General features: G+C 41.3%; 1 long non-coding RNA gene across 3 annotated transcripts in view; it reads right to left on the bottom strand.

Moving 5' to 3' along the window:
• LOC117014623 (uncharacterized) overlaps nucleotides 1-18,975 on the bottom strand; it is a 184,470-nt gene that overhangs the window by 102,514 nt on the left and 62,981 nt on the right. For 2 of the 3 annotated variants that reach the window (XR_004421554.1, XR_004421556.1), the window contains exons 3-4: nucleotides 9,818-9,939; nucleotides 9,192-9,263 (exon numbers count right to left, since the gene is read on the bottom strand). This is a non-coding gene — a long non-coding RNA (uncharacterized LOC117014623). Of the gene's footprint in view, nucleotides 1-7,461; nucleotides 7,573-9,191; nucleotides 9,264-9,817; nucleotides 9,940-18,975 lie in introns of those variants that run through there. The other variant, XR_004421557.1, reaches the window with a different exon arrangement.

Here is an 18,975-nt window from a genome sequence, read left to right as displayed (position 1 = left end):
ATTTAAACTTCAATAGCTATATGTGGGTCGTGGCTACTATACTGGACAACACTGTTCTAGAAAGATCACCTAGAGAATGAGGTTGAAGGTGATTTGGAGGTATGGGTGACTGAAGGCAGGGAGCCCCGAAAGCACCTGCATAGATGAAAAGTGAGTACAACCTGAACTAAAACGTAGGCAGCAGTGATGACGGTTGGTGGAGAGACTGGAGAGCAATATCAAATGTAGTATTAGGAGGATTTGATTGACTGAGTGAAGTCTAGGATGTATCTGAGTTTCTCACTTGGGTGGCTGGATGACAACATTCATCAATCAAGTGGAGCAGAGTTTAAAAGGTAAAGTAATAATTTTAATTTGTTAACAGACCTAATTTTGAGATACCTGTTCATGGAGACATCCTAAAATAAATATGTCTGATACCCATGAGAAGTAAGTCTGGCTGAAGGTCTAGGTTTGGAAACTGTCAGCACGTAGGTGAGGGTTGAATCTGGGTATGGATGTTTATGCCCAGGAGGAGTAAATAACATAGAAAAACAGAGGGCAAAATCAGAACCGCTTGCAAAGGACTTACATTTGGAGGACTAGAAAAGGCTGGGAAGAATGAATTAATGAACTATAAGGCAAACTAGGAGAGAGTCGGGTACTGGACTCTGAAGGAGGGGAGAGACTCACGAAGGAAATGATCATTATTTCTTAGGGAGGTCAAATGTAATAACGACTGAGATAGGTGACTTAGCGAGAGCAGTTTCATTCGAGTGGGGCTTCTGGGACAGAGGGGCAGTAGAAGCCAGAGCCAGTGGAAGCTCCTGAGTAATCATAAGGAAGAAAGCAGGGACACCATTATAGACCCTAAGTGCTAATTCTTATCTCAATGAGCTTGGCTAAGAGAAAAAGAGAAGCAGACCAAGGGATGAAAGGGGAACACAAAGGCAAAAGGCAGATGAGATTTCCACCCATTGACATGAGGAAGGAAAGGGGACTAAAGCTTGGTGGACGCTAAAAATACAGGAGAGAGAGGAAAAGGGGATGGAAAAGGCTGCCAGCTGTCCAAACCAAGCAGTCTAGTACTTTAGTTTTCCATATGATCAAAACAAACAAAAACATAGATCTATATCTGCCCAAAAAAAATGTAGACAAGTGGACACTTTGGTCAACATTGCTCAAGCAGTAGTTTGCCACAATCAAAAGTATCTGGACGCTGATGGTAACCACTTTGAGCACCTCTTGTAATTGCAGAAATCAAACGTGACTTGTATTCATCTTTTGTTATCGGTATCTATGTCAAGTATTACAACTTTAATACAGTTTTCCTTTCTTAAAATGCATATCTTTTTTTGGCACCCTCTGTATATATGTTACTTCTTTAAAATCCCATTAAAAAAATAATTGTATGTGCATAAGTAGTATAGTCTAATGTAAAATGTAAGCTAAACATAGATTTTTATCAATATGCTTACCCTGTCAGACAATTTGGGGTCCACAAATTTATTTAAAGTGCATCTGGTATTTCTGTCAATACCTCTGACACACCAGGTAATGACTAATAGAGCAAGTTCTCTGCATCTCAGAGAATTAGTCCCTTTCCTTTTGCTTAGCCAATGCCAGAATGACCTTCTTTCCAGACGGTGTCATAAGAGACTTAACGTGGAGCAAAGTTACATGAGTACAAGATCACGCCCACCTTACCCCATTGATCTACTACCCCCCCCACACACACACATTATATAATATAGGTGTTTTAGTCTGTTCTGGCTACAAAATACCATAGACCGGATGGCTTATAAACAACAGAAATTTATTTCTCACAATTCTGGAGGCTGGAAGTCCAAGATCAAAGCACTGGCAGACTTGGTGTCTGGTGAGAGCTGGCTTCCTGGTTCATAGATGGCCACCTTCTCATTGTGTCCATACATGGCAGAAGGGATCTCTCTGGAGCCTCCTTTACAAGGGCACTATTCCCATTCATGAGGGCTCCAGCCATATGAGTAATCACCTCCCAAAGGCTTCACCTCCAAACACCATCACATTGGACATTAGGTTTTAACATAAGAATTTTGCGGGGATACAAACGTTCAGTCTATAGCAACGGGATACCGTAGTTCCAACCCTGGGCTCATCTCCCACCTTAACTCTGATAGCCACCAGGAGGCTGAGAGTTGTCTGTAAGACGTGGCCTCAGGGGAACTGGAAACAGAAAGAGAGGAAGCAGGAGAGAGCAAGAGGAGGGTCAGAGAGAAGAGAAGGTGGAAGTACAGAGATCACTGCAGGAGGGAGTGTGAAAATAACACTCATGATACTCGAGGGAACTTGGGGTTGCCCATTATAGATTTTGGCCTTGAGAGTATCATGCACACAGAGAAAGTCAGATTATGTGATATGGGGAGAGTGACTATAGGCCAGTGCTTTGCAAGCTCTCTGAGGAAGAGGAGGATAAGAGAAGGTGGGAAAGGAAGAGGCGGAGAGGAGGGGAGGGGAGGGGGAAAGAGAAAGTGGGGAGGAGGCAACAGAAAAGCCCAATACAACTATGTTTTGCTACATCTTAAAATTTTTCACATATCCCCACATCATCAGCCCACATTCCTAGTCAAATGCTGGGGTTGAAAATCTGTTCGATGTTCATGTGACTCTAGTGGAAGAGTTCCTTCTCTTTATTGGCACTCAGAATGATGGCAGCCTGGTCTTGTTTATTCATTAATGCTTCTAAGTCAATACTGAAGGAGAAGACAGAGCACCAGCAAATGGCAAAGCCAACATTTCTTCCTGTGTCTCCAAGGAAGGGAGAACTTTCAGATCGGCCCAGATCTCTGTCTATCAGAAGCTAAACAATAAAAAAGAAAACAAACTTCCAACTGGAAGGGAAATTACAGATTACTTATCATTTTCAGATAAGAAAAATGTGGCTCAGAGGTGCTAAATAAATTTCCCAACGGCCTCTCCAATCTCTCTCTCTCTCTCTCTCTCTCTCTCTCTCTCTCTCTCTCTCTCTCTCTCTGTCTTACGTGCACATGAGTGTGCACGTGCAGGACTTCTGCCTTCTGCATATTTAATTTGAAGAAAATTTCTATTGCTAAAACTAAGTGAAAATCTACTGTTCATACAATACGTATATTTATTTTTTATGTACATCAAGAGACCAGGCCCTGTTCTAAGATGTCTTTGTCAAATGCAGAAAGCTTTTCTTAATATGACTATGATGTGGAACTGATGAAGGACCTAACCTAGGGTGGGTAGAAAAAGAGTGAGTTCAGGAAGATTCCATACAGCAGGTAGACCTTTCACCGGAAAGTGTACAACAGCGGTTCTCAAACTTTTTGTATATTGAAATCACCTGGGGAGCTTGTTAAAGCACAGATTGTTGGGCGCCACACCAGAGTTTCTGATTCAGAAGGTGTGGGCTGCAGCCCAAGGATTTTCATTTCTAACAAGTTCCTGCATACCAGTGCTGCTGCTGACCCAGGGACCACACTTTGAGAAGTATTGCTGTAGTGTATAGACTGCTGAATAGGACTAGGTGCTATGTGAGGTCCTTCTGATGTTTCAAACTGAACTTCTGGTGTAAAGCAAGGACTTCTTTCTGAGACAGTGTTATTTAATCAGTGGAAATAATATCTGGGACTTTTTAAGACATAGAAAAATGCTTATGTTATAATGTTGAACAAAAAAAGAAATGATTTCACATGCGAAAAAAATAATAGAAAAAACCGAAATGGGGGAATTAGTTTCCCTGCTACCTAAAGCAGAAATTATTTGATCTCCAGACATTATGTAGATGTGGTAGTTGGTGGTTGGTGTGGGAATGAAGGCTTATATTTATATATCAGAACTACTCATCCATTTAAAAAACCATTCATAAACATTGGGGCTTGGGGTAGAAATAAACCCGTTTATATGCATATGAGAGTCACGTGCACTAATTTCTTCCACAAATATTAATAAATGCCTACCAGATGCCAGGCACTGTGCCAGGCACGAAGGAAAAGACACATGCTCATTGCTTTCACTCCACTGAAAGAAATAGGAAGTGAGATATGAGCTAATAGAACTATAAGCATAGGAGAAATTCTAGGGTTCCATTTGGCTTGACAGATATTGAGCTCCATTTTAGATCATTTAAGCTTGGACTTGTGGAGTATCCAGGGAGAGACATCGAGTAGGAAGCTGGAAATATGTTTCTCTAATCATGAGGGAAACCTGGGTTGGAGATGTAGATTGGAAGTCTATCTAATTGGGTATAAATGATCTTCCATGAAAATGAGTGAAGTAGGAAGAAAGGAATATCAGGGAGAGGAACAGTAGCCAATAAAGGAGACAGAAGTTGACCTTGGGTTAACAGAAATGTAGATAAGAGCATGTATGCAATTAAGAACATAGTAATATTTGTTTTAAACAATAATGATTTATTTGCTTGAAATAAGATTTCTTTAGTGATTTAGTCAATATGCCCTGTAGGAAAGAGATGATATGCTGAATTTCTCATAACATGTCTTATACTTCCTGCGTAGAATACAACCTTACTCAACATTTTCATATAAATTCTGGTGTCTTATTTAAGTAAAAAAAAAAAAATCCTCATAAACATAATTATAAACCCTAATTCATAATTTTCCTAATACTTTCCTCTTGAAGACCCTTAGCTTCCAGTCATTTAGTTATATACAAAAACAAGTCAATTGGTCATGTGCAAAAACAAGTCAATTTCTACCACTAATCCAGTGGGCTAGGGAATTAGTGATGTAATCTCATATACTTGTGCATATATATCTTCTCCTCCTTATTACCTCACCTCTCTTTCTTGGCTACTTTAAGGTACAATTACAACGTTGGGAGTGTCACATCTCTAGTTATAGTTGTCATGAGCTTTTAAAATTTTGAGTTAAAATCATTTCTCTATCTGTGGGTCAATATTCAATTCAATATACATTCAACAAGCACTTTGTTCACGTTGATACAATAGCGGGTTAGATTACTGTGCCTGCACTCACTGAATTTATTGAGCAATAAATAATTCTTTTATGACCAGAGAAAGCTGGCTTTCTAGTTATCTATGGATATAAAAGTATATGTATATATAAAACCTTGTTTAAAATGTACAGATGATGTTGTTTTGTTATTTTGTTATATATACAAATAAAATATGGTTTCAAGTCATCGTTCTGATAATTGTGCAAGTTATACATATGTAAAATCATATCCAGAAAGATGTAAGATTTTCAGAGTTTGGGGGTGAAAGGTTTGACTATAAAGACACAGCGAAAGGGATCATTGAGGGTGATGGAATTGTTCTATATCTTGATTGTGGTAGTGCTTACACAACTCTGCATTTGTCAAAGCTATAGAACTCTACACCAAGCAGGGAATTTTACTATATGTAAATTTGAAATAAATAGAAAATTTTAAATGCTCATCTATAATAGTTACTACTCTGAAGGATATTGTTTAAAATAAATTTATGCAATGGAATATTATTCAGCAATAAAAAAGAATGAAATCTTGCTGTTTCAGACATCACAGATGGATCTAGAGGGCATTATGCTAAGTGAAATAAGACAGAGAAAGACAAATACCATATGGTTTCACTTATATGTAGAATTTTATAATGACAAAGCAAAAGAATAAACAAAACAAACTAGAAACAGACACACAGATATAGAGAACAAGCTGATGATTGCCAAAGGGGAAAGGTTGGGGGCTGGGAATAAAATTGTTTTAAAAATACAAAAATAAAATCAAATGTTAATGAATGAAAAAAAATAAAAATAAATAGATTCAGCTTGTCATTTTATAGTCAAACCATTTACACACACACACACACACACATACACACACACACACACACACACACACACACACACACACACACACACCTTTTTATAGAATTTCCACACAAAGTTATTTATTTGCCTGTAATCTTACTCCAGGGGAGTTCGGTTGACTTTCTCAAGATACAATGGAAGGTGGCTGTTCAACCCTTTTTGCCAGCGGTGCCTCGAATTTCTACTTGTTCGTTAAGAGAATTCTCCAGAGGCAGATGTATTACAGCACTTTGAGAACAATATTCACACCCACTGCTGAAGAGTGAAAAGAGATAGCTCAAGGTTCAACCCTGGGAAACAATTTAGTGGCTAAATGTGTTACTTAGGAACTAAATCCAAGCAGGTACTTGGAACGAAGCAATTAAAAATGGTGACAAATAACTCCCAGAGTATATGGGTATTAAGACTTGTGCTCAAGACTTCCATCACTGCCTCTGTGCACACACTAGACTTCAAGTACACATTTTTTTATACCCTCTCTTACCTCATGGCCTTTGCTTTTGGGTGATGAATGCCGGTGTGCACAGAGCAGCATGCTGATGCATTTTCTCCTGCCATTGTATGTAACATGTTTTCTAATTCTTTTGCTCTATTCAGCATTTGACCCCAACGATGGGGGATTATGGTATTAACTCTCTACCCAGCACACATTCTTTACAGACTCTCACTAAATACTGTAAGCCTGCTGCAGAGAGGAATAAAAGTGAAAGCATACCGTCTGGTCTTAAGCTGAGCACACAGAGGGTCGTGATCCAATTGGAAGGGAAGCAGAATTTTTAAAAAGAAAGAGGTTTGACCAAATTTTAATCCTTGTCATTTTCATTTCCCTTACCCTGTGGATTTGGGTGATTTTATTTACACTGTCAGCTTGAGCCTAGGGATTGGAAATTCAGGCTTTTATGGAGATTATTAAAAGTACATACAGTACACTAAAGGTTGGGCTAACTGATATATGCTGCTAAAAATATGAATGTGAATGTCCTGGTATTAGATGTACTGGCGTACATTTCATCCTCCTTAGAAGGTTATTCTTGGGAGCTGGACCTGCTGCAATGGTAATGAGATGCGGGCTGTCAGGATATTTCTAATAGGTAGCGAATGGCCAGGGATGGAGATGAATTAGCATTAGTCAGATGAGAAGGTAGCTCTGTATACCATTAATTTCAGTGCAAAGTAATTCCACCATCCTTCTCAAAGAGAGGGAATTGTAAATTGGGGGGAGGAGGAGGGCAGGGTAAAAGCTTCCAGGATTTATCGATGGGTTGGACGGGCTGCAATGTCATCCAAGTCTCTAGGCTGGGTTTTGTTTGGCCGGAGCTTCTCAGATGCATCACTCAAGACTTTTAGTTAAGTAATGTCACATAGGCCTAGATTACAAAGATAAATCTCTAAACCTCACAATCTTTAAGATCTCAATGGATAAAAATGAAATGGTTTACCGATCTCAAAATACTAGCAGCATTCCTGCTTTGCTGAAGTAGGTTTCAGGTCTCAAAGAATGGAAGTGCTACTTTACAAAGTAGCTGACTATGTGGGACTTGTGCGCTTGCAAGGTTATGGATTATGATCACCTAAATAGGCTCAAAAGGGTTTTAGAGAGATGCATGGATCACAGCATCAAGAGAAAATAGGGTATTTTGAGGACTTACTTCCAATCATGGGGGCCGATGGCATCCCCATGCACACTGTGTGGTTTCCTTGGATGCCACTGATAGATCAAGAGTTATTGCCACGCTGAAGCTTCCAGTGTGCTCCACACCTAGAAATGCGGACGAAGGTAGGTGGCCGAGAACAACTGACAGATTATTTATTTCACTTCGAGCTCTCAAGTCCCAAGACCCGGACAATGATGATCAATTTAAGGATTGAGGTTTATATCTCTTTGTCATGCCATAGAAAACTGTGCTATCCAGGCCATAGAAAAGGGACCACAGTAAAAGGTGGGTTTTCAATGCCTTCACTGTTTGAAACCTTAGTTCTGAACCTCGAGTCCCAATTCACTTCGATTCTACATCCTGACTTGTTCCTCACCCTCTTGACTTCAAATCTGGTGATTCATTTCCCGCTTTGCAGCCTTACCCACTTACCTCCCAAACCAGCCACCCTCTGACTAAAATGTTTATTTCCCTCTTAAACCCTGATCCTGCTCTGGCTGTATTGCCTTCATGTACAACGAGTAAACACCCCCAGCAGGTCCAATCTCACACCTGGATCTCTTGATGCCAGTGTGCCCCACCCCCAAGAGTGGCTCTCCCTCCAGTTGTACCTCAGGTGTACAGCAGCCCACAGGTAGGATCTGTTTGCGGATGCCAATCAACTATGTCCAGAAAGAAGTAAAATGTGTCCTTTAGTGTGATGACATGCAAACTTCTGTGGCTCTCCCCCATAGCACCCCAATCCTCCCTCGTTAACTGTCTGTTAAAAATATAAATGTATATGTTATGTTATTTATATATTTTTTTCAAATCAAGGTTCACATGCTTTACTTACTGGATTTGCATAACAATTCTATAAGTCAGAAAGGATAAATGTGTGTTCTTTCTTCAGTGCTAGTAAGATAAAGACCAGTCAAGTGACTTGGCCCGTATCACAGTGAATTTCAGAGCTTAATTCACCTGATAAGCACTTAATCAGCTACCTATGTTTCCCTGGACTGAGAGCCTCTGAAGAACAGTGAGGAAATCCATGTGGTCACTCTGTATGAAAACGAAAAGTAATTTTGATGAGACGATGATAAAGTTAATGCCAATGATGAGAGGGATAAATATGTTTTTCATCTCCAACTGTAGAAATCAATTTCATCTTCCTGATTTTCATATCTGCACGCTTTCACACTAAATGTTTCCTCTACTGAGAATGCCTTTTCCCTGCCCTATTTGCCTAGACGATCCCGCTTCCTCCTTCAGAACCTGATACATAGGTAACCTCCTCTGTGAGACCTGTACCTCTCACTGCCCTCTGCCCCTGAACTCCAGACAGAAGGGACTGTGTCACATGTTAACGGTGTTACAATTAGGATAGAATTCATAATGCCATTATTTGTTGATCTACTTGTTTCTCCCACCCGATGATGGACAAGGCCAGGAACAGCGTCTTATTCCTTTCTGCATTGCAATCTTTGCCGCAGTGCTCGACAAGTTAGAGATATTCAAAAAGTAGTTTTTGAACCAAACGTGATTCTGATGACGGTGATGATGATGACGATGATGGGCTAGGAGGATGCGTTCCCTCCTTTCAAGAGAAATAAAGGGCTTTTCCAGCCTCTAGAACTAGTTTTCAGTTTCGAATAGTATCGCAATCAAGGTCATCAATGCAGGCTGCTATAAAATACAGTTTCCAAATATAAGTGCTATAACCCAATTGAAGGCTATTACTTACTCATGGACATCTGGTGTAGGTTGGGCTCCTTCCATCGTGTGGCTCATCCATCGTGGAGTCCTTTGCTTCCAGCTATTCAGATGGCAGAAAAATGTAGGGAAGACATACCAGGTTTAATACATTTGGCTTCAAAGTAACAGGCATCACTTCTACTCATGTTCCATTGGCCAGAGCTCAGGATCACATGGCTCATCTAACTGCGGAGAGGCCTGGGAGGTGTAATCTTCCTGTGTGGCCAAGAAGAGACTCAAAAATGGTAAACACTAAAAATTCCTTGCTGAGGCAGCCGGATGGCTCAGGTGGTTAGAGTGCAAGCTCTTACCAACGGGGTTGCTGGTTCAATTCCCACATGGGATGGTGGGCTGTGCCCCTTACAACTAAAGATTGAAAACAACGACTGGGCTTGGAGCTGAGCTGCGCCCTCCACAACTAGATTGAAGGACAACGACTTGACTTGGAGTTGACGGGCCCTGGAAAAACCCATTATTCCCCAACATTTCCCAATAAAAATTAAAAAAAAAAAAAAAAGGCATTCTTCTTAAAAAAAAAAGTTTCTTGCTGTAGTCTGCCCTCCTGGACACCCAATACCTATTTTACTCTTCCTTTCACTCACAGAGCAGACTCACCTCCCCCCAAGAGGACAATGCAAGGTACCATCCAGTCACCACTTCCAGGTCAATGTCCAGAATATCTGGGTGATGCACCATCTTCTCCATCAGTCTGATGTGGTACCTCTAGATGTGGTAGTCTACATATTGGTTATTAAAAAGACAAGTTATCTGTACCCTACTTCCCCACCATCACAGTCCATTTATAATAGTGGGAAAATGACAGGAATATATTCCCATTTGCAAGGAAAACTAATAGACAACACACAGCATCATGGTCCACAGCCATGCAGAAGCCCATCAGGGTCAGCATTGTGAAATCCTTCCCCTCTGGCTCTGGGCAGGTGGATGCGTGTAAAGTTAGCTCTAGGAAGGACTCCCTTACGTATTCTTCTCTTTGGCCACATGTGAAGTAGGTTTGGAGAACACTCTTCCTTCAGAGCAGAGCAGCTGTAAAAGCTCGGCTTCCGCTCAGTCTGGAATGGGTTGGGAAGTCAAGAATTGTTTTAAGCCTTGAACAAGCAAGGACTTTTCAAGTCCAAGCCCCTGGTTTCTTTGGCAATGTGATTCTGAGAAACTTAGAAGGTATATATCTCTTCGAGTCAGGTCCATGTGACAGTAACCACACCGAGAGTTATTTTTTAGACATTGTTATCAAATCTACCCCTTTTGTTTGCCTTTTCACCTCCGTGCCTTTCTTTCTCTCAGCGCAATTGCCTAAGCACACTGAGGCTATCAGAAACAGTAGGTGGAAAGGCCATACCTCTGCTTTGATTTTTGCCTCAAATAACTGCATTCCACGGAGAACTTTTACCGGATATTTGTCACTTAAAGCCTTTTTTGGTACCACATCTTACTGAGTCTAAAATAAATTTATTTTTTCTACTCCTACACCTCAAATGGCTGGGCTCTGTATTCTATTTTATTTCTGCTTGCAAACTCATGAATTCTTTCCTGAGTTATCTCTTTCTTGTGATACATACCTTCTTCAGCCAAAAACACTGCTAAAATCCTGTTTCTAGCCATTTCCCCTAAAGATATGAACTGTGTACATGACTGCCTTCTAATTAAGACCAGGCAATAGTTATACCAAATGATTTGTCACTGCATAACCTGAATTTCCATCTTTCCATTTTCTGGTATGAGTCCTTTCTGCCTATGGCTGCACTACTAAAGCAACGACATATATTTAGGATAGTGTAACAACCAAGGAATAGGATTTGGTGATGTCAATACCCCACTTATGATACCAATTTCTGTATGAGAGCAATAAATACCAGTTGCTGTAACAATAACCTCAGTTATCTCACACCTAGGTTTACTTCTCCCTCATGTCACCGTCCAGCGCAAGTTTGGCACCTCTCCTTGGAGGCTCTCTTCCAAGTGGTGACTCAGGAACCCAAACTGCTTTCATCACTTTGTGACACTGAATTCATAAACCAGTGGCACCTTAACTCCCTGTGGAAGGGACAGCAAAAGCTGAAATATTGTTTATGATGTTTTTAAGGGGCAGGACTAATTTTTTGGCCAGAACCCTGTCACATGACCCCAACCTAACAAGGAGGAAAGGAAATGCTCATGTATGCTCAGGAAGAGGAAATGGGATTGATGGGCTTATAGCTCTCTATCCTGTATTTGAATGGATCATTTACTTGACTCCTTACTGATCACTGACCAAACTGAGAAGAGATTATCTTTCTTTTCTCAGTCACTAACTAGATGCTTGGACAATAATGCCATTTTATTTTTATATTAAACATGCAAATTCCAAGGACTTTAAAATTACTTAAGAGAAAGGTAAGGCTTTTCCCACTTAAAAAACAAGATAAGATTGAGATTGAAACACTGAGAGGTTTGTAGGGTCCCACGGTGAATAATCCAACAAGGTACCACACCTTTGGCTGTGAAAAATAACCATCTCTAACGAAATCTTTATAGCGCAGGCAAATGAGTGTGTAAATTGCCCATAAATGACAATCGTGACCATGCAGGTCCCATGATGGGGATGGCTTAGTTTAAGTCAGCTGATTATCCATGTGCTCTAGTAAGACTCATCAGGCACTCAACATCCTCTTCTTTGAAAGGCACACCTCAACCCAAGGGGACATAGGACCTGATTCCACAACAAGTAGCTACACACTACAATTAGTGTAGTAGTACAGTGGAAAGAGCACCAGTTTTGGGGAAAACAGATCCAGGGTCTTCCATCAGTTGTCTTCCATGTCCTGAGCAAGTAATTTGAACTTCTCTGAAACTCAGAAGACTGTGGATCAACTCTTCCAATGCGTTTACATGAATCCATTCAGAAGGAAATTGGCAGATGCGTCTGATGATGAGCTAAAGTGACCATAAAAGCAAGACAGCCCAGGACAATCCCACCTTGGGAGGTTTCAGCATGAGAATTGTCTAAGTGCCACTTTCCCAGCCTCAGCACAAGTCGGTAACTAGGTTATAGCTTTGTGGGCCCTTCAGCAAAGCGCTGTCCTTCCCCAGTGCTATCTCTAGGCTTCAACTCAAGTAGCTGAATGACCACAAAATAACTAACATGGGATAATCTCCAAACCATACCTAACAGATGTCATGTTTTCAGTTCAAGTGATATAACCTGCCTTTTTGTTTAAGTCATTATTCCTATGGTTTCCATCCATCAAATCAATGTTGCTCCGCCTTTAAGTGATAGGTAAATACCAACTGGAAAAAAAGAAATCATTGCTCCACATTTATTATCAAAGTAGTAAACTTTGAGTGCTTAATAAAATTGTAACCTTGAAAGATAAGCTTTGACCAAAAAAAAGAAACTTCTAAATTTCAAAAGCTCCCTTTATATAAGCAAAGCAATACGTGGAGTGACAATATGGAATTTGACGGGTATAGAGAATTTCGAATATGACACAAGGGGCATTTCACCTGCCTGGAGAGAAGGTTGAAAGTTGTTCTGGAACTGGGAGGTGGAAGAAATGGAAAAAGCAGGGAAAAAGGAAACTAGCCAATTATGTGTGTCCCTGACCTCCTACGTTACCCACACTAGGAATTCCCCAGAGCAGTGGAGCTTGGCCCTTGCTTTCTTGTGAACATACCAGGAGAATTTCAGGCCCAACCTCCCCCCTCCTCCAGAAGCCTTCATTTGTATTGAAACCTCAACAATATGACACCATTGCCAGGTAGTTTAACCTGGCCACGGTAGTTGTTTTGGTGCCCTGAAGTAGAGCTTCTGGCTTCCCAAGACCTGTACTCGGTACACATGGAATCCAGAAGTTTCCATATACCCCTGTGGGAGGATACAGTGATACTGAGTGTCCAGGGAACATGCAGGGACCTGGAGTTGGAATAGGATGGTCACAGAGTGCAAGGACTCGCCACCAGAGGCAAATGGCCAGGACCATGGGCAGATTAAACACAAACCAAAGAGACGAGACGAAGGACCCACTTCTCTGTGGTCACAGCTCAGGGTACCCAGGGAATAGACCAGAACCATCCTGCAGCAAAGACCAGCAAGGAATCAGAGGTAAGAAACTAAACTCCTGCCTCCTACCACCATGAGGTTACATAAGCTTCCTCCCAAGCCCAAATGCCCTCTGGCTGATAGCTGGGGAGAGAGAGGAGAACCCCTGGAAGACGGGGCATTGACCTCCAAGAGGCTGTTGTCTACAGAAGGGGCTGCCTTGACTTGTCAAGTTTAAGTTCCACCCAGTTCTCCTCCATTTCCCTATAAGAGAGACAAGGGGTCAGAGCACAATGAGAAATTATATCAAAAATGTAAAACGCTACATGCTTTTCACTCAGCTTAGTGTAGTGCATGGGATTTTTAACTCCAGATTGTATTAATGATGCAAAGTCACTTGCCAACATACCCTATCTCCTATCCCCACTTTAAATGGTAGAATGCAGATTGGATAGAAATATATGTAATGTCATCTAAATTATAAAGCTTTGGAAGGCTTTTCGTCTATTATTAAACTATAAAAAAATTTTTTTCACGTCATAATTTCAATTGGGGGAGAAAAATTTTGTCACTACATTTTTGTCTAAGAAATGTAACATCTTTACCATCAGTGGAGAGAATACAGAAAATATAGGAAAAGTACACACAGTTGTACTTTGTGCTATAAATATATATATTTGGTACTTAGAGAGATAACAGGTCAGAAATGCATGGAAAAGAAACCATCTGTGTTTTCAGGCACCTTGTCTATACTATTTTACATACTTGTTAAGCCACCGGGTAATTCAGGCATTGTTCCTATGTTATAGATGAGGAAACTGCGATTCTGATTAATAAATCAAAGTCTACTTGTCCAAGGTCTCTGAAGCTAGACGGTACCACAGCTGGAATTGCAATGCTGCTGCATGCTTTGGTACGACCGCTTCTGCTTCCCTGCATGGCCCGGGGTCTCTGCACCTCTGCCCAGCATGTCACACAGAGACCTGCCTAAGGACCGCACGCCTGATGAACACACAGGGCTGATGCCTCCTATTCTCCAGAAATGAACACTGGAACATTTCTTCAAACTGTCAGCCTTGACTTTATTTGATCTTAGTGAGGACTAGCAGCCCAAGGTTATCTCCCCTCCTAAGACCAGAGGACTTGTTCTGTCTCACCCAAGTTCCCAGTTTTCATGCTCAATTGAAAGACTGATTTTTCTCTCTGGCCGCCACATTTGCATTCTCTCCAATTAGCACATTCATTCTTTGAGGAAAAGCCCAAGTTGCTTTTCTGGTTCCTCAGCTTCTCATGCTCCTGGTCTGAAGGGCCATTGTCTTGACAAATCAGGAGAGGGGAGCCTATTAGCTGGGCTACCTGGCCTGGCCCAAGTGCCTTCAGGTACCTACTTGTTCCCTTAGTCACTGGATATTTCACAAGAAGGATGCATGAGCCAGAAGGTAAGGTGTCATGACCACTAGAACACAGTCGCCTGAAGGAGCACCTGGGAGAAGACACAGGTCTTCAAAAGACACTTACAAAAAATGTTTTCTAATATGCAGACATCACATCCTGTGACACATGAAGCTGTGGTAGGACAATTATGGTGGGCTTTCTGAAAAGGCTAAAAATGGCCCACTTCTGAGGACATAAGGAAAAACAGGCATCAAGCCAGTGGAAACCAACAAGTAAGCCAGAAAGAAATGGAAGCCTTTCTGCTTTTCCTTACTAGTTCCTTTCTATATTAAAAGCCAATTTTATTAGCATTTTGTCAGCCAGAGTCTTTTGTAAACAAGTATGCCTTCCCAATTCTCAGATCAGCGAAAATGGAGATTCATCAAGATGTTTTGAGGACTGTAATCCTTAAATGCTTTTGTGAATTGTTAATGCAAATTAAATAGTGTCTGCCTTTTTTTTTTAACCATTGAGTAATGATACTAATTTTATGCAATCTGGTAATTCATATTTAGAATGTGTATTACGTTTAGTTTATCAGAATATTTGATTTATGGGAGAATTTGGTACTAAATGGGCTAAGAATTGACTAGCTAGCGTCATGAAAACCCATGGACTTCAGAATTAACAGGAGGAAGTTGCCTCCCAAATCTGATAATTTATTAGCTGTGTGACCTTCAGGTCCTTGGAACTCTCTGCCTGATTTTTCTCATTTATAAATTAAGGATAATGATACGTAATGATATCCCCAGTGTATTAGGCTTAAATGAGACAGACACGTACACATGCCTAGCACACACTTGCACATAAGAGACATCCCACAAATGCACCTGCAATTATTATGATTATTACCATCTTTTTTAAATGCTGCTACTACTAGTTGTATGAGCTTATTTAATTTGTAATTCTTTCCTTCTCATTCCCCTAGCCTCTACCCACTCTAGCCTTCCATATCTCCCCTGGAACACTGCAAGTTTTCCCCAGTTCTATGATCAGCACCCCCTTTTCTCATAGAAAAAACAAAGAGTTGTTTGGGTGAGTCTGAGCCGCTCCCAGGGTAGCAGGGTAGCTCTCCACTCTGCAGAGACACCGCCCCCTGCCCTCATCTTGGTTCTTCCCATCATTTCCTCTTTCTCTGGGCCAGACCTGGATAAACTTGTGGTTTCCTTCCTTCATGCTCTCTGGAGAGCTGAGTACTGTACACTTGAAAGCCTAAAAACTTGTCATTTCCACCTTGAACTAGTGGCTGACCTCACCAGACAGCCTGGGAAATGAATTAGTGTCCTTTAAGCACAACCAGAATATGTGCAGTGACCCAGCTCTCCTAAGCAACTACGGAAACTGTCAAGCGGTCGTTAAAGTTCCCTTTTTCCCAACCCCTTTAATTATATTGAAAACTATGTCATATTGTTTTTGAAAAAGTTAATGAAATAGTAGGTAAAGGTGAACCAAGGAACATAATTTACTTGGATTTCCTTGCAAGCTTTTGATAAGGTCCCTCATAAAAGGCTATTAAGGAAAATAGATGACCAGGGGGCTATGGGCAAAAGTCTTTTTGGTGTATTAAAAACTGGTTAAGCTATATTAGAAGGAAGAATCACTGACGCTGGCTACTTCTTAGAGTGGAGAGAGGTTAATCACAAGCTGTCCCCAGTGTCAGTGTTTGGACTTGAAATGTTTGACTGATTTATAAAAGGAAAGAAAGCAAAGTTGGTCAAAGACACAAAATGATTATCATGGTACAAACTTGCCAGAGTGTTTGGCTCCTTGCCCATCAACCGGGAGTACAGTCCTTGGTGGGAAGAGCTGGGCCTGCCCCGAAGACGAAGCCTCCAAGGATGGGAACTAAGCTCTGAAAACCTTTCAGAGAAAAGACAAAACTGCTTCTCACTTGGTGGCCCAAGTGCAGCCAGGCCTGAAGCTGGAGGGCAGGATATGACAACCTTGGAAGTGTCCTTCCCACCCTTCCAGCAGATGGTGGTTTAAGGCCATGAAAAATTAGAAATGAGTGGCATGGATGGAAAGCATTTAAGCAATATGAAGACACCATTTTGTATGCTTTCCCTTCCAAAATTTTAAAAGAATAATCCTATTGGTAAAGGAGAGCCAAAAGAATGTAACGGGGACTAAGGCATTGAAATCGTCTCGGGTAATTCTTGTATTTGACCTGATGCAGCAGAAAGTAAACAAGAGATACTGAGAACCTGTTTGCTGCCTAGTGTCGGGGCAACAGGAAGTGCTTCTTTTTTTACAAAAGACAACAGACCTTGCTTTAAAGCGCCTATAAGCTACCAATACGCTTATCCTTATAGGTATCGCTGTGGCCACCCTCCCCTCCACAAATATTTTCACTATAAAATGGGACAGAAGGAATTACACAAATATCTGGATGCTGATGAGGCAAATCCCAGGTCCTCTGCCACCCTTGGCCCTCGTCAATCTTTATGACACTTCTTATTGAATCTCACCTGAGATTTCTTCAAGATCAAAAAATCCCGAACACAGAAGTCACACTGCAAATCACTGGCAAAGTTAATCGAGATTTGCCAAAAACTTCTTTTTTTTTTTTTTTGCCTAGTCAAGTAGTAACTCTAGTTCACCCATAGGGCGCTATTTACACAGTAGGAATGCACTTCTTTGGAGAGAGAGACACAGAGAAAGAATGTGTGAGATAATACAAAATACTCCTCTCAAAGAGTCTACCACTACACCCACACAAACGCAGTCAACTTACTTTTGACAAAGATGAAAAGACAATTCAAAAGAGAAGGAATAATCCTTTCCAAACGGTAATGGAATAATTGGATGTCTATAGGCAAAAAAATGAACCTCAATACATATTACATACAAAAATTAACTCAAAAGGAATCATAGACCTAAAAGTACATGTAATTATAAAACTGTAAAATTTCTAGAAGAAAATATAGGAGAAAACCTTTGCAACATTGGGTTAGACACAAAGTTCTTAGATACAACAGCAAAAGCACTACCATAAAAGAAAAATAAATAAATTGAATAAAATAAATAAAAATTCAAAGCCTCAGGGCCTGAGTCATAAGCAGGAATTAAAACAAAAGGCAAACCTTTCATTTTTCCAACCAGACTTAGAGACATAAAACCTTTGCTCAGGAGCATAAGAAGCAGAGTGAGTAACTAAATTGAAAAATGGCAGCTCCTCAGCTAACTTTTCTCCAAAATGGGTCAGATAGAAATTAATGGCTCTTTCCTCTGCTTTCCTAGTAATTTCTGTGCTTTTATAGTAATTAACACATTCTATTGTCATTAATTGTCATAGACTCATCCCATCTCATGCACAAATGTCCTCGCTGATTTGAGAGCTCCTCAGGGACAGGGCCGAATATTATTATGTCTGTGCACTCCCGCAGCCTAGTAGAAGGACTGATAGGGAATGTGGAGTCAATAAATATTTAGGAAATAAAATAAAGAAGGAAGAGGAAAGCAAGAAAGTAGGAGAAAGACACTGTAAGAAGAAAGGAAGGGAAGGAAGAAAGAAAGGGAGGAAATAAGGAAGGAAGGGAGACAGGATGGAGGAAGGAAGGAACAAAAGAAAGAAGGAAGGAAGGAAGGAAGGAGGAAGAAAGGAAGAAAAGAAGGAAAGAAAGAAAGAAGGAAGGAAAGAAAAGAATGGAAAGGAAGAAACAGACAGAAGGGAGACTAAAGGGAAGGGAAAGGAAGGGAAGGGAGGGAGGAAAATGTGCCTGGGTAAAGAACATAAGGACAGGTAGGGTCTGTTGAGAGACAGGGCAGTGTCTGGTGTGGAAAGGGGGCAGCCACAGGCCGGCCTGATCATCTGAGGCCTTGTTTCCCAAATCAGCTTATGGTTGCCTGGCCAGGCCACTCTCTGAAATCACCACCACCCTTTGTTGCTTGCACTGCAGCCCAGTAGACATGAGGAGCCATTGTGTGTTTCAGGCAAGCCAAGCCAGAAGCTGAGACAGGAAGAGGGAGGCTGAAGCTACTGGCTGGCACTGCTGGGTCTGCTCCCCCTGCTCCGGGCTGCAGGCCTGGGTGCCAGAGCCACAGCAGCGAGGTCAGGGTGGTGAGGAGCTGCTGGCATGACAGGGCTTTCACATTCTCTCCTTTCCAATGGCCCGGCCCAGCATTGCTGGGGAAACGGGAGGGGCCGGGCAGCCAGCAGCCGAGAGTGAGAAGTTCTTCTTGCCAGAGCCAGCTGCTGGCTGCCATCTGGGCAGGGGCAGTGCCAGTTTCCCAAATCTGCCTTCCCTTTGGAAAAGGAGGAGAAAACTCTGTGCTGAGAAGATAGCTTCTCCTTCCATCC

This window comes from Rhinolophus ferrumequinum, chromosome 22 (assembly GCF_004115265.2).
Source record: "Rhinolophus ferrumequinum isolate MPI-CBG mRhiFer1 chromosome 22, mRhiFer1_v1.p, whole genome shotgun sequence".
In the NCBI taxonomy this organism is placed as follows: domain Eukaryota; kingdom Metazoa; phylum Chordata; class Mammalia; order Chiroptera; family Rhinolophidae; genus Rhinolophus; species Rhinolophus ferrumequinum.
Note: the sequence above shows the minus strand (reverse complement) of the source record. Positions and strands in the feature narration are given on the sequence as shown.